Source organism: Coregonus lavaretus (assembly GCF_964263955.1).
Source record: "Coregonus lavaretus genome assembly, contig: HAP1_SCAFFOLD_55, whole genome shotgun sequence".
In the NCBI taxonomy this organism is placed as follows: Eukaryota; Metazoa; Chordata; class Actinopteri; order Salmoniformes; family Salmonidae; genus Coregonus; species Coregonus lavaretus.
Genome location: NW_028161934.1, coordinates 1,544,574 through 1,559,602, shown reverse-complemented (window position 1 = coordinate 1,559,602; position 15,029 = coordinate 1,544,574). Strand labels below are relative to the sequence as shown.

General features: G+C 39.6%; 1 long non-coding RNA gene across 2 annotated transcripts; it reads left to right on the top strand.

The window, feature by feature from the left end:
• The first annotated feature begins 11,732 nt into the window (after nt 1-11,732).
• LOC311119849 lies at nt 11,733-14,102 on the top strand. Of its 2 annotated transcripts, none has more exons than XR_014612025.1 (3): nt 11,733-11,861; nt 12,247-12,306; nt 13,984-14,102. It is a non-coding gene; the product is annotated as an uncharacterized lncRNA (long non-coding RNA). The 2 variants fall into 2 exon arrangements; XR_014612026.1 differs by lacking the exon at nt 13,984-14,102 and adding an exon at nt 12,842-13,044.
• The last annotated feature ends 927 nt before the right edge of the window (nt 14,103-15,029 follow it).

Genomic DNA, 15,029 nt, shown 5'->3' with positions numbered 1-15,029 from the left:
ACCTTTCTATGCAATAACTGTTTATGAAGTGTGAATACATTACTATCTTTATGAAGTGTGAATACATTACTATGAAATATGAAGAAATCTCTATGGAGTGTAAGAGCGAAAAACTGTTCGGCAGCCATCTTTTCAGATATCCATCCATCAATCAAGACAGTAAAATTCTCTCACGGTCCCTCTGCCCCAGGCAACCACCTCGGTACTCCAGATAACCTCATAAACCATGTACATGCATTTGAAACTATGATGCAATTAAATACACATGTAAGCCCCTGCAAACAAAATCCTATCCATAAACATCCACTCTAAAGGCTGGTCAACCCATTGGACCCAAAAGTGGAACTCTCCCTGCCTAGCCTCTCTGTCCCTAAACCTTCACGAAATAAACAAAAACATCTAAGATCCTCACATGTATTCAATAACATCAAACATCATTCTACAAAAATTAATCCCTAAGAATATGACACAATTATGTATTACACATGTCTATATTTCATTGCAGACACTGGAATGTAGTCCACTACACTTCCTCTCCCCGTAGTCTCGACTTCCAATGGATTGTTGATGATGGAATCGGCCACACCCTCCTTGTTTCATCTCCTCCAGTCATATTGTCCCTTCATATTGTCTTTGTTTGAGTATTTCAATCTCCATATGTTCTCCCAAATGCTTCTGGAAGAAAAGAACAGAAACGACCAAACAGTATCTTTTGCAAAACAAACACTTTCAAATTAAACATCAATATCAACTAAGAATATAAACTGATATATAAATGATGCATGAATCACATAAACCTATTCCCCCCTTTGATTCATAAATCATACCAACATCACCCCAATATTGAAAAAAAAAAAAATTTGAAAAATAATCAACTCATAAAAAAATGATATTTATCCATCAGTAGTCCATCCATCTTCCTCCAGATCAGGAACAGTCAACACCGGCATCTGAGTGTTGTCTCCAGGAATCACTCTCCAACCTCTCTCAATATCATATCTTTCTCAAAGATCAGTAACAAATTACAAACATCACAGTGTTATCCAAGCTGAAACTAAAATCTGACCCATCACTGCCCCTACTGGCCTAATTGATCTTGCAACCAAATCCTCTCAGATCTCCCAAACACATCCCTTATAATGCATCTATAACCCCAGTGATATTATCTGAACTATCTGGACTCAAAGTATAACTAATATTTATCAATATGATCTTCCCAAATGTTACACCATACCATGAATAAAGTCCCCCCTTCTCCCTTAGACTTATCCTTCAATGATAGGCTTGAAGCCTATGACATGTCGCTTTTCATCCTATTTTGAACTCTAGTTTCAAATTGATCTGTGTTCGGTGCTACTCCTCTTTTAATAGTAAAAGCCTCATATGAAAGCTTCAACGTTGACATGTAACCAAATCCCTTCATCCATAATGTAAGAATATATATGCTTTATCACCCCAAACCCTCTAAATATCTCTAAAATTCCCCATAGTCACATTGTCAGGCACAAGCTAATCTTTGAACCATCAAAGTCCTGCTTTCCTACTACCTGGTACATAAAAAGTAACCTTATATTTCTCATTACTACCCTTAATGTCATGCTTATCCAAAGTCATCATATAATCATCAAAATCTGATATTCCCATAAACATACCCTTTACCTCATATGTTTTATTAGAACAAAAATAACTTTTAGCCCTCAATGTTTCCAATGAATACTTCAGGGTTCCGTTGTTACCTGATTTCCTTTCCATCTAACAAATGCACCCAAATTAATTCACTTAACCCAATTCCACCTACCCCTAGGCTTAAACCACTGTTCTGACAACGACATTATTTTATCTGTCAATGACTGTTGCTGATACCACAGTCATGACAAAGCATAAGACTGAACCATACCTGATAGAGGCCGCGCGACCGTCTAACATGCTTGGTGCTGGAATCCTCAACAGACATGGACCCTCAAGATTCCTCACTGATCTTACAGAATGAGTTAATCTATCTCTAATTTCCACAACAGAAGAACAAGCGGCACTGATCAGATACCTCTCCTTGTCTGTCATTAAAATCAAAGACCTCATCCTGTATCTCCATGATGAATCTATATTCTCTCTACTATTATCTGTTCTCCTATTTTAACCCTATTCGTACTATCCTTGACAGCACTCTCCATCCGTAACATAACCCATGAGTCCATAATTCCCCATTTAATTTCAGAAAAGTTGTTGTCGATGTCTCCCTACATTTGCTATTGCCATCATATCATTAATCCCTTCCAAAGTTACCATTAAAGTAGTTGATGTATTATCCTTAATTCTTTCTAGTAGGAAAGCTACCGATATCCTATGTGTATTATCTACTATTGGAGTGACTACTGTAATCTACTCCTGAACTCCCTCGGTGACTGTGGAACTTCAACAGATTTCAAATCTTCCATTATAGGCATCACTTTACGAATTACATAGCCCTTTAACCAATAATTCTTAACCGGAACAAATTTTAATGCTTGCACTATATAAGTATACATCTATTCTCCCTGACCTTTCTCTGTAACATTACGCAAAATAAGTGAACCGTCACTCCTAACCTCTTCCACTTCATATCGTTGTACAACCTATCCCTCCTTTGACTAGGGGCAACAGCTTCTACTCCTGGTCCTGATAACAATACTTATTCTCCATACTTATCTCTCCATATGGGAGGAACGTCCCCATCCTAACCCTAATAAGTATTCTTTCCCCTAAAATTGGTGCTGTCTTCGTTCCCTTATAATCAAATGCGATATATTTATGGCTTTAATAACTATCAATGTTGAAAGAGTTAAATTGCTTCTCCCTGTTGTTCTAATAAACTGAAGTGTTAATGTCCTTATTGTTGTTACTTCTAATTTCCCCAGTTTTCCCCTAAGACTTTGAACTCTTTACTTGTACTTCCATCTATCACCACTAGTGTCACTTTTTCCCACTCTCAGTCCTACCTCTAAACTTTCAAACTTTTGATTATAACAAATACACCTATAATTACCTTGATCTTCCTGCTGGGAACTGTAACTATAGATACTCAATCTTCTCTTATCATTCAGCAACACATACTTTCTCAATGCATCTGCTCCCAACAGATCTAAACTCCTACCATATCTTCCCACTAAACTTCTAAAAATGTCATTCACCACCTCTCTCTCTGTCTTACTACTAACTTTGAAACTTAGCTTACTGTCTCAGAGTTCCTTCAACCCTAATCCTCCTAACTTATTTTAATCTAATCTTTTCTCCCATAACTTTTAAACCTTTTTCCACTGATATATTTACAAAATCCCTTTACCACCAAATGTTAGAATATGTGATTGGGAAAGTTCCCAACTGCCTTTGACTTTTTACACACAGACTTGGCAAAACGACTAAACACCTTTTAGCCTAGCCTGAAATCCCTTAGTGTAAGAATGTAACCCTGAATAATAGTCACCCCTTTTAACTTTATTTTTCCAGACAGATTGTCTAATATACAGAACAATAGATTATCATCCTTCCTATGATATTATCTTTTTTAAGCAAATGATTCCCAAAAACCCAGTCGTCTAGTGTACATCTTATTGTACAATTCAATTTAAACAATGCATCTCTTCCCAACACTGCCATAACAGTATCTTCTAATATTAGTATGTCTATTTTGATTTCTCTTTGATTTTTATAGCAGAGCTCCATTGATTCCCTAACTTCAATTGTTAGCTATTTTCTCTTCTTCTCTAATCGATTCTCTCAGCTGACACCCCCCTTCGTCTCTTCTAGGCACTAACAGGTGATCTTCACTTGCTCCTTTATCTTCCTCTGTTGTTTTCTCCTGACACATTTCCATCACAGGTAAAGTGACCAACCTGTCCATAATTATAACAGTCTTCTGAAAGTTGCTGAAAGTGTAGCTGAAATCTTCCTCCTCCTTCTATTTTCCTCTCGTCAATTCTGTGCCTGTCCAGAAACTGGCTTTGGATATGAATCAACTGGTACCCCCCTTGGTGGCTGATACAATTGCATTTGATATTGTTCAGTTGAAGCTGTAACAGTGATTGTTGATTTGGTTCACTCTGATTCTTCATAACCAAAACTTATCTTCTCCACCCGTTGTATGATTGAGTTTTCAGAATTTCTTCGTCCTGTTCTTTCTTCTCCAATTCTTGGGATCCTTTTCTCAGCAGTTTCTCCTCTTCTGTATCTTCAGCTGTGTTACTTCTAAACTATTTGCTTTATCCAGGCATGATAAGCATCGGTCTATATCTCTATTTCTTCTTTGCCAGTCATTGTAGGATAAAATCCTCTTGAACATAAAGCACCATTAATCTCCAAATCTTCATCGCTTCCTTCATCAGAACTCGAATCTCTTGTCTCCTTCTTCGTTTCTCTCTTGCCAACTTCCTTCTGATCACAGAGTCATATCCACCCATGCATGACCTCTTCGTCATCCTCATCCTCTTTAATCTCACTCTTCTCTTCCATACATCACATTTTCTTCCTTCTGGAGTTTTGAATTCATCTTCATCGTCGTTTCTGCTTGTCCTCTATCTATTATTCGTCTTCATCTCTGATGTAACAATCACCCTCCTGGATGATCACTGAAAGCTTCCTTCTCATAAGGTGAATGTCTTTTTGCTGAATCCGTATGTGAGAAAGGTGTACTAACATCTGCCATTAGTTTTTCTAACACTACTTTCTAACACTCCTTTAGTTAAAGGATTACTATTTTTCCCCTATATCAATCGGTGTAATCACCTTCATCTAGCCTTGCTGTCCTTTCTCCCCATTGTAACTACTCTTTTATATTCCTTTATTATGAATTATCTTATTTTAGACTGTATAGCCTATGGCTTCCCCCCCTCTAATTATTAATATAAAACTAACAGCTCCAAAAAAAAAAAAAAGATTTTTTTTTTTTTTAAATCAATTAAAAATCCTGAATAATTAAAACCAATTTTTATTCCTATGTCACCAATTTATCAATTAGTGTTGGCTATCTTACCACAACCCATCAAATGCAAGTAAGTTAGTCAACTTCAAAGCAATCCCAAAACAAAGCCTTCTAACCTTACAACCCTTCAATACTCCAATTCCCATAACCCCTTGCTCTATCAGATAAGTTATCTTAAATTATCTTAAATTTACAGAATAATGTCAGTCCTGGATTCCCAAAACATCTGTAATTAACCCAAGTGATGCACATAGCCTCCAAAATGCAATTTTTAATGAATCATTTGCCAAGCCTATGTAAAATTGTCATAACATCACATATTTTGTTAGGATGATTTTGTGCACTAGCCTGATCTGATCCTCTCGTCTGACTCTGCCTCGTCACACCTTGTCACGTCACGTCACGCACACGTTAGCCCCTCCTCTCTCCTGTCGTATCGTATCGTTCCACTCATATGACAGAAAAACAAAGACACAGAATCACATTTTAGTAGTCAATGCAATCCCTGAGTTATTTCAACCATATTCAATATTCCTTCGTTCACCCATTATTCACTCTAAGACTAAAATCAGAACTAAATAGATCGCTCAAAAACATTTATTTTATTTTAATCCGTCATTTAATTCAATTCATTATACTTCGCCAACATATATTTAATGTATAAATTCAATAGGTCACAAAACAAGTTTCATCTTTAACCATCGCCGTTTAAACTAGAATACTCATGTTAAAATCTCTCCTCTTTTGTCTGTGTCCATTTCCCCCTTGCAGGGTAACGCCAAATGGGACCTATGACCTTAACCCACCATTTTGTTTTGTAGGCTTAGCCCAACCTCATGTCGTAGTTTTAGCCCCGTAAAATCAAGCACATGCGCACATCCATTCAAAAATACCTTTTCACCGTGGAAGGAAGATTCTCTACTCTCTCTCCCCAAACAGACAGAATAACACTCCAGCTGTAACTCCCGTTCCCCCTTATAGTCAAACAACATTTAACAGCGCTCACAAAACATATAACCTGACTTACACACAGAGACAAATTTAAGAGACTTTAATCCATCGCAATGGAATCTCTAAGGATACGTTAGCATGTAGCACACAACACAATTAGCATTTAGCATTAGCCTCTAGCTAACTGCGGCCTACCCAGCCCTAAGTAACCTGCACCGTGGCCAAATCATTGTCCATTATTATCAATATCTCCGCCTAACTTTATGCTGCCGTAAGTTCTGGATAATCATAGAGAGGTTACCCCATGCATTATAGTTCGTCAACCATACGATGAGCATAACATGCATATAATCCGTCCAGCTTATAATTCCCAGAATCAACCTTACAACACCGAACGCGTTGCAAGGATTTTATGGCCCATTCCTAAAGAATCGCCTCGCTTCGAGGTCTTTACCAGATTCACGGTGCCCTAAAGAATGCGCATATCGGCCTTCTCTAAATTTCCCCATTGTCAACCGTTACCAATGGACTATAACTTTCCAACCATTGTCACCCGTTACCAATGGAATCTATCTTAATGCTCTAAATCCTCATTGTCACCCGTTACCAATGAAATAACTTCTCATTGCCTATTGTTACCAATGGAATATAAACTTCTCATTGCCTATTGTTACCAATGGAATATAAACTTATCATTTTAGCAGACTCTAGTCGACCGCAATAACGCCACCCGAGGCAAGGTCGGAATGGTACATCTCTCCAGTGTACACAAGTCATATCCAATCTAACAAACTCCGAAGCGGTAAGAAACACTCACCCTTTTTTTGGCCATGCTTCAAAGCGAGTTAGCCTGGCGGTTGACTGAAACAAGGAAGAGACGCAAACCCAGCCCCACGTTGGGCGCCATTATGTCGTATCTGATGAATGGTGGTCATTATTGCTGTCAACAAAGAGTCCGTTATGCTGCATCGTGTTAGAGGCTTTTATTAAAATCACGAGGTTACAGCATAAATGACAGGTGACATGACACCCGGGGAGCGACGCCTCCGAATGGCTGCTCGCTCTGACGTCCTCTTCGTTTAACCCCCCTATTTATAAACAATGAAACTCCCTCTTCTGGCCAATCACCAGTCTCCCCTGTCTACAACACACTTCCGGTCTGTTGTATTTGGCGTCACACCCAAAACATTCCCTCTTGATACTAACACAAACACCATTCCATTTCTTCATGAAAAACATTTAACAAAGGCATAATCTTCAGATACTATAATATAATTGTGATAAGCAGAGGTTGTTGAGCAGAAAATTGATTTAATTTATTGATCAATTGAATGCATGAATACACACTTAGTATTGTTGAAAATTTATTCTACATTATACAATTACTTAATGGATAATAGGAGTTCAAGAAATAAGATACAGCTCTGAACACCCCCCCCCCCCCCCCCCCAAATGCATATTATGCTACACGGGTTACCATGGTAATCAAACTCAGTGAACTGTTAGAGAATTGGAGATGGATGACTCTTTACAATATGTTTTCTATTGAAACTTTATTTAGGGTTCTTGAACCGTTGCCGGAGAGGAGGGAGATGAAAGAAAACATGTTTGTGCTTTCTGGTGTTTTTTCAGTGACCCTGAATGAGCAAAGCTCTTTCCACATTGACAGGAGAACGGTTTCTCTCCAGTGTGTGAGAGCTGGTGTGTAGTCAGGTGTCCTGACCTCCTGAAGCTCTTCCCACACTGATCACAACTATAAGGCTTCTCTCCTGTGTGTATACGTTGGTGTGTAATCAGGGACACTGATTGACTGAAGCTCTTCCCACACTGATCACAGCTATAAGGCTTCTCTCCTGTGTGTATACGTTGGTGTGTGCTCAGGGCTCCTGACTTCCTGAAGCTCTTCCCACACTGATCACAACTATAAGGCTTCTCTCCTGTGTGTATACGTTGGTGTGTAATCAGGGACACTGACTGACTGAAGCTCTTCCCACACTGATCACAGCTATAAGGCTTCTCTCCTGTGTGTATGCGCTGGTGTATAATCAGGTCTCCTGAATGATTGAAGCTCTTCCCACACTGATCACAGCTATAAGGCTTCTCTCCTGTGTGTATGCGCTGGTGTGTAGTAAGGTGTCCTGATTGATTGAAGCTCTTCCCACACTGATCACAGCTATAAGGCTTCTTCTCTCCTGTGTGTATGCGTTGGTGTGTAATCAGGGATCCTGAATGATTGAAGCTCATCCCACACTGACCACAGCTATAAGGCTTCTCTCCTGTGTGTATGCGTTGGTGTGTAGTCAGGTTTCCTGACTTCCTGAAACTCGTCCCACACTGATCACAGCTATAAGGCTTCTCTCCTGTGTGTATGCGTTGGTGTGCAGTCAGCGTGGAATCTCGAGCAAAACTCTTCCCACACTGATCACAGCTATAAGGCTTCTCTCCTGTGTGTATGCGTTGGTGTGTAGTCAGGGCTCCTGATTGATTGAAGCTCTTCCCACACTGATCACAGCTATAAGGCTTCTCTCCTGTGTGTATGCGTTGGTGTGTAGTCAGGTGTCCTGACTTCCTGAAGCTCTTCCCACACTGATCACAGCCATAAGGCTTCTCTCCTGTGTGTATGCGTTGGTGTGTAGTCAGGTGTCCTGACCTCCTGAAACTCATCCCACACTGATCACAGCTATAAGGCTTCTCTCCTGTGTGTATGCATTTGTGTGTAGTCTTGGCTCCTGATTGATTGAAGCATTTCCCACAATCAAAGCAGGGGTAAGGCCTCTCCCCTGTATGAATTATCTGGCGAGATTTTAAGGTTTTAGATGCAGTGAAACGATTCCCACGCTGAGAGCAGTGGTACGGTTTCTCTCCGGTGTGAATCCGCTGGTGAACTATCAATTCCTTCTGCTTAGCAAAACTCTTCCCACAGTCAGAGCAGCAGTGGTGAGGTTTCTTCCCTTTACGTCTCTGCTGATGTTTCTTGAGGTGTTCTGATCTGGAGAGACTGTTCTCTGTCTTGTCAGCATCATGATGTTGTTGAGGCTCCTCAGATGATAAGCCCCTGCCACTGAGAGAGCAACGATTAGGGCTGTCCCCTGTGAAACAAAGACATTGAATAGTTAGGTTTTGCAAACATGGGTCCATAAACAGATGGGTCATTCCACAAAATGAATGCCTTTTGCATCCCTTTGATATTCTTTCAGTAGAAATTGTGCACCAATATTCAATTTGAAATCTCTGTTATATTAAATAAAGTGCCCTTTAATACAGAACACATGGAGAATTCAATTAATACGATTTTTTATATGAATAAAGACTTGCTAATGTGACAATTCTGCATTTTGAAAAGTCCCTCCATCAAGCCTGTGTAACTTCTAGAAAGATTTTAACCTACATAATGCAATCATTTCTCCAAGTTTTACCATCATTGAGTACGGTTACAAGTGCAGAATAATACGATTAATTTAAATAGTCAATTGGTATAAGAATTTGATTTAAACGTTGACATGCTTTGAATGAAGAACAATTTTCCTAATAATCCTGTTTACATGGACTCATCTGAAATTGCCAATCAAAATAAACGTTCTACCACAGCCACCATGTATTTTTTTAAGCATATTTAATTCTGAGTTTGGACAAATAAAGTTTGTATGTGAAATCTATTTCGAAGCTGCATATTTTCAGTTTTTCCAAACTCTATGCACTCGATCAAATGAAGGAAGCTTGCGCGGCTTGTACTAGCACATGCGCAGATTAAATACACAGCTATAACTCTGATTAAAGCGTTTACGTGTCCTAATAATTCTAAAGATTGCTCAGAAAACCAGGTGTCTTTAAGGCGTATGCTTACTTCAGTTATGACCTCACGGCAATTAAGATAAGCAGAGTAAGGTGTTTACATGACTAATGCCATACTCGGCCTACTGCCATAATCAGTTTAATAGGAAATTATTATTAGTGTGCATGTAAAGCCCTAGTTATTTGGTTACTTTGACAGTCATTTCTAAACATTATTTATTTCATGTGATTAGTTATTAATTTACGCCTGTCCCCTCATGTTAAGGTCAACCCTGTTACATGAACTGAACACTTGTTTTAAACTGATCCCAAAAAAATTTTGCAAAATGCTTTTTTATTTAGTTGAACATGTGCTCTTTATGACAGAATGTTAAAATGAAGTGAAATCTTTCTTATTTTTTACCACGTTACACTTCTCAAAATTGGGTGGAACGACCAGATATTTTCATCAATATATAATGAATCAATGAATTGTTACAGAAGCAGACTGTAGTCTAATCCATACACCATGGTTCTTACTTAATGAAATCAAATCTCCATGTTCCTCTTCTCCTTCTCCTCGCTCAGTTCCACTCTGCCCCGGTGTTTTCCTGCAGTCAACCAGACCCAGCAGTAAAGTACCGGGAGGCGGTCGACCTGGGGTCTCCAGGAGGGTGGAGGGGGACGGGCTAGCTTTGTCCTGTTGGCGGCAAGAAGTATTCTACATAGATTAACACTAAACCAAATATTTTATTAATTCAGTCTAAACCTCTGATTTGGGTGTATCCCTCGAATATCTAATTTTTCCTGAAATGTTCAATTGTTCACTACAACCCACAAATCTAAGAGCATTGGATTGGTGGAGGCATGGGCTAGTTTCCACCATTTCTTATACCAGTCATTTCTTTTCAAACAGCGACTAAGAGGCAAAGCGAGAGGGATAACTGGGCCCAAAATCTGGTTCATGCCTTATTTGATCGAACATAAATTTCGTAACGATTAGGTTGTTAGGAGTGTATTGGTAAAAGTAGGACACCTGACATCCTGGCAACTTTGAGGGGGAAAAAACACTTATACGGGAGTAGTGCCTGGTCGTCACTAGTTACCACAAACAAAGGTATAAACCACGCCCATTACTACAATCAATTTTACTAAAATTAGATTATAACCATAACCTTAACCAAACTTCTAACTTCATGCCTAACACTAAATAAATACAAATACTATATATTCGTGGCTGTGGTAACTAGTGGAAACCCGATTATCTGCCCTCTCATTGGCTTATCTTGCCTCTTCCACATTCCATTTTTGAAGACATTTATTTTCTTCGTTAGAGCGGCCACTTGAGTATCTGGTCAAATAATGGATAATGTGTTCGAAATCAGTGAAGGAATGTGAACACTTTGGGAGAAAGGAGAGATAATAAGGTCAGAGTCACAGATTCCCAAATATGATATAGTAGTAGGCTACTTTGTTGAAGGAAAAAAAATCCCAACAACCGTCAGGTTTTTTTTGTGCAGCCGTTTAAACCGAACACAGGAATGTGGAGGATCAAATTTGATGAAAACTAGACCTAGACATTTTATACAACACAGCAGGCCTATACTGTTAAAACCAGACTTACCCGATCCATTGTGGGAGCTACTGTTTCTTTGTATGACATTAAATGTTGTAGGCTACAGTACAGTTAGACTACTTTGTTGTAGTGTTCAGATAATGACTAGGTAGTTGCCGAGAGAAAATGACATTCTCAAGGCTGCAACGGATGCGCCCCTAGACTAGAGCAATCAAACATCAAAACTGAATTAAGTTAGGACAAATAAACGTCTCATGTAGCCTAATCTTACTTCAGAAAGTTCCTGGATAACATTTTACGTGATCTATAAAAGTCGAGTAATGTCAAGAAAACGTTCAACAACACCCCCTTTCACTAAGAATCCTGTTGTCTGCTATCGTCTACTTTAACCTGACAACCATTTGGAACACATTCACAAAGAGAGAGTATCTCAACAGGCCTATTTCTCCTGAGGGGGTGTCTGGGAATGACTGGTTCCGGTAATTCGCTGCTGCTATAATGGCAGCTGCTGTACACTACCAGTACAGATAGGACAACGAGCTATTTATACAAGTCTTTACAACGGGTGCATCCGTTTATTAATAAGTAATTCTACGGTCAAAAATAAACGTAAGTCTTTCTTCTAAAATAAGCTACAGCCAAATATACTGTATGTATAACTAACCCCCTTCTGTCTATGTATATAACTTGTATACAATAAAATAAAGTTGTTATTTCAAAATAACAGTAAACATAATGCTTTATAGCTACAATATAGCTAACGTTAGCTAGCTAATGACAAGCTCATCTCTGCTGCCTGGATGCTTTCACGTTTCTCTCGTCTGGATGTATTGCTGCTAGCTACCACATGGACAAGCAGTAGCCTACTGCAGTAGTAAGACTACACCAATTACCAATATTTTACTTTTACACTACACAAATATATGAGAACAGTCAGCCCTCGAATGCTAGCTAACTAACGTTAGCATTGACACTGTCTGTGTGCGGACTACAGGTTTGGAGGCCACTCTAAAGATGAACCCTCTATCCTGACACCTCTGGAGCAGTGCTGCAGGTAAAACATGGGTGCATGCAGTGACATGTAAATCTTGAGGGGGTCAAAATAAATAACAAAGTGGGATGCATGTCAGCAAAGCCACAACACTAAACAATACATTAATTGCACTATACCTGTGACAAACGGTGCCCACAAACTGTTAGGGCCTGCATAAAGCTGTCCCAACAGCAGAGTCCCAACACCTTACTACTGCTACACCTGGCTATCACGGAGCCTTGTCTGGCAGCGATAACAGTTCATTCAGCCTCATTTTCTGCCTTTAAAAAAAACAATGAAAGCTCTTACAATATTTGATAACATTTCCCAAAAACAGGTTATAGGCTACATGGGCACGCCAAGTCAGATCAGTAGGTGAAAATAGACCAAATTATTAGGGTGAGACACGTGCTACTAACAGCTTACTACACAACATACACTTAGTATTACTTTCTTAGCTACAGCATACATATCTCCCTGGCATATTACATCATTTATGCAGCAGCATAGAATACATTTTTGGACTCGCCTTGTTGTGTTTTGCTCACTTGAACAGGAAGGTGGCGCGGCGGTCCTTCGTGGGATTTTGCAGTTCCGAGTTAACAGTTGTTTTGAGCGCGACACAAATCATGCTTAATTGACAGCATGGCCAATGTTGAATGTTTCTAATCTTAGACTTGGGACCACACAGCCACTCCACTGAATAGCAGGCTAGTGATTGCTTTGCAATGCTTGCAGTTAGCCACTGATTCCTTCCAACTTGTGTAATGTTTATGTCCAATGGCCGATGAGCACCGATACGTTGAATGTTTCTAATCTTAGACTTGGGACCACACAGCCACTCCACTGAATAGCAGGCTAGTGATTGCTTTGCAATGCTTGCAGTTAGCCACTGATTCCTTCCAACTTGTGTAATGTTTATGTCCAATGGCCGATGAGCACCGATACGTTTTATCTATAATTTCTCTTCATTATTTCTCTTTCTATGACAAGGATTAAGGAGGATTTGCCAGTAGATTGTCGACTTGATTCATGATGATGACTGCTAGCTAAGATTTTGAAAGTATGATGTTGACATGATCAGTCCAATCAAAGCCACTGTAGATATAACGTGTTTTGACGTCATTTTATCTGTGGCCAATGACCTTGAGCGTTCTTGGATGGGCACTTCTAATGTAACTCTATGGCAGCACCCAAGGGGCTTGAATTTGAGGTCTATGCTTAGACTTGGCGGTGATGTAGTGTCCCCATGAGTGACAGAACACTGAGCCAATCACGGCGCAACGCTCCGTATTTTCTGCACTGCCTTACTTAAGAAAACAAAAAAGAGACCATGTTAGTATGCAGCTTTATTAACTCAATTATATATTTTACATTGTTTGCAAACTGATATTTAACACGTATTAATGCCAAAATAACATGCAAAACAGGCTAGCCCCCCCCCCCCCCAAAAAAAAATATATATACGTTTATTTTTTTGGGGGGGGGTTAAAAATGTGGGGCTCAAAACAGGCTCTGCCCCACCTGCCCTGAATGACGGGTCACCACTGGGTGCATGATTAAGTTGTGTTATAATGAATATATATACTCATATGTATAGCAGCTAGAGGAAAGAACATGATAAATGTAAAATATAATTTATTCCTCTTCTTTCTCAACTTCCACTCCATTTCTCTCTAGCTCTCTTTCTCCCTCTAGGATTCATCGCTCCACCCTCCTGCGTGTCTACGTCTCCTCTCCCTGCTACAGTCTCTGTGACGTCATGAGGGACTCTCTTTTCCATGATCCTCTATTCTCCGTGGCCCCTCTCTGAGCTGCACCTCTCTGCCCTGGACCGTCGCCTAGCGACCGTGCTCAGAACCGTGAGCCGTTGCCAGGAAGGACAGTGTAGCCGCCATGGAGGCGAGGATGATGTCACTCATTATATGACCTTCGTTACACCTGTGACACATGCAGGGTACTCTCTTAGAAAAAAAGGGTTCTTCGGCAGTCCCCATAGGAGAACCCTTTTGGGTTATACATGGAACCCAAGAGGTTCTACCTGGAACCGAAAGGGGTTCTTCAAAGGTTTCTTCTATGGAGAAAGCCGAAGAACCCTTTAAGGTTCTAGATAGCACCATTTTTTTGAAAGAGTGTAGTGTTGCCACGCACACTTCACGACAACACTTCAACCGTCAAAAGAAATTGTCACGACGCATGACTATGTCGAATATGATTTGTGTGACTTCATTGCGTCGGCAATCCACAAGAGTGACACGATGACATTTGGAGTTCCTGGTATCATTTGTTTGGCTTCTAACTGTTAGAGAAGATAGCTGCATCCCAAATGTCAACCAACATTATATAGAGAGTAGGATGCCATTTCAGACAGACTATTTGTAGGTCTATTCTAGTCTGGTGAATGGATGTGATGTTTAAATCACTGTGTACATGTATTGTTAGGCCTCATTAAATAAAGCTGATTATATTGTGTTATTTAATACATGGAGCGTACTTGGTGAAATCAAGCCCAGCATATACTTTTGTTTAAAAAGGGATAGTTTCACCCAAAATCATTCTCATGATAAATATTGCATTTTGCAAAAAATCTAAACAATTTCTATGTTAATTGCTAGATGTGTATGAAGGCCAGATTCAGACTTGAGATATGTAGACTTAACATGGACAAGTCAATAAAACATGGACATTAGGCAATACTTTGGGACTTAAGTCGATGTTAAGTTCTCAAGTCTGAATCGTGTCTG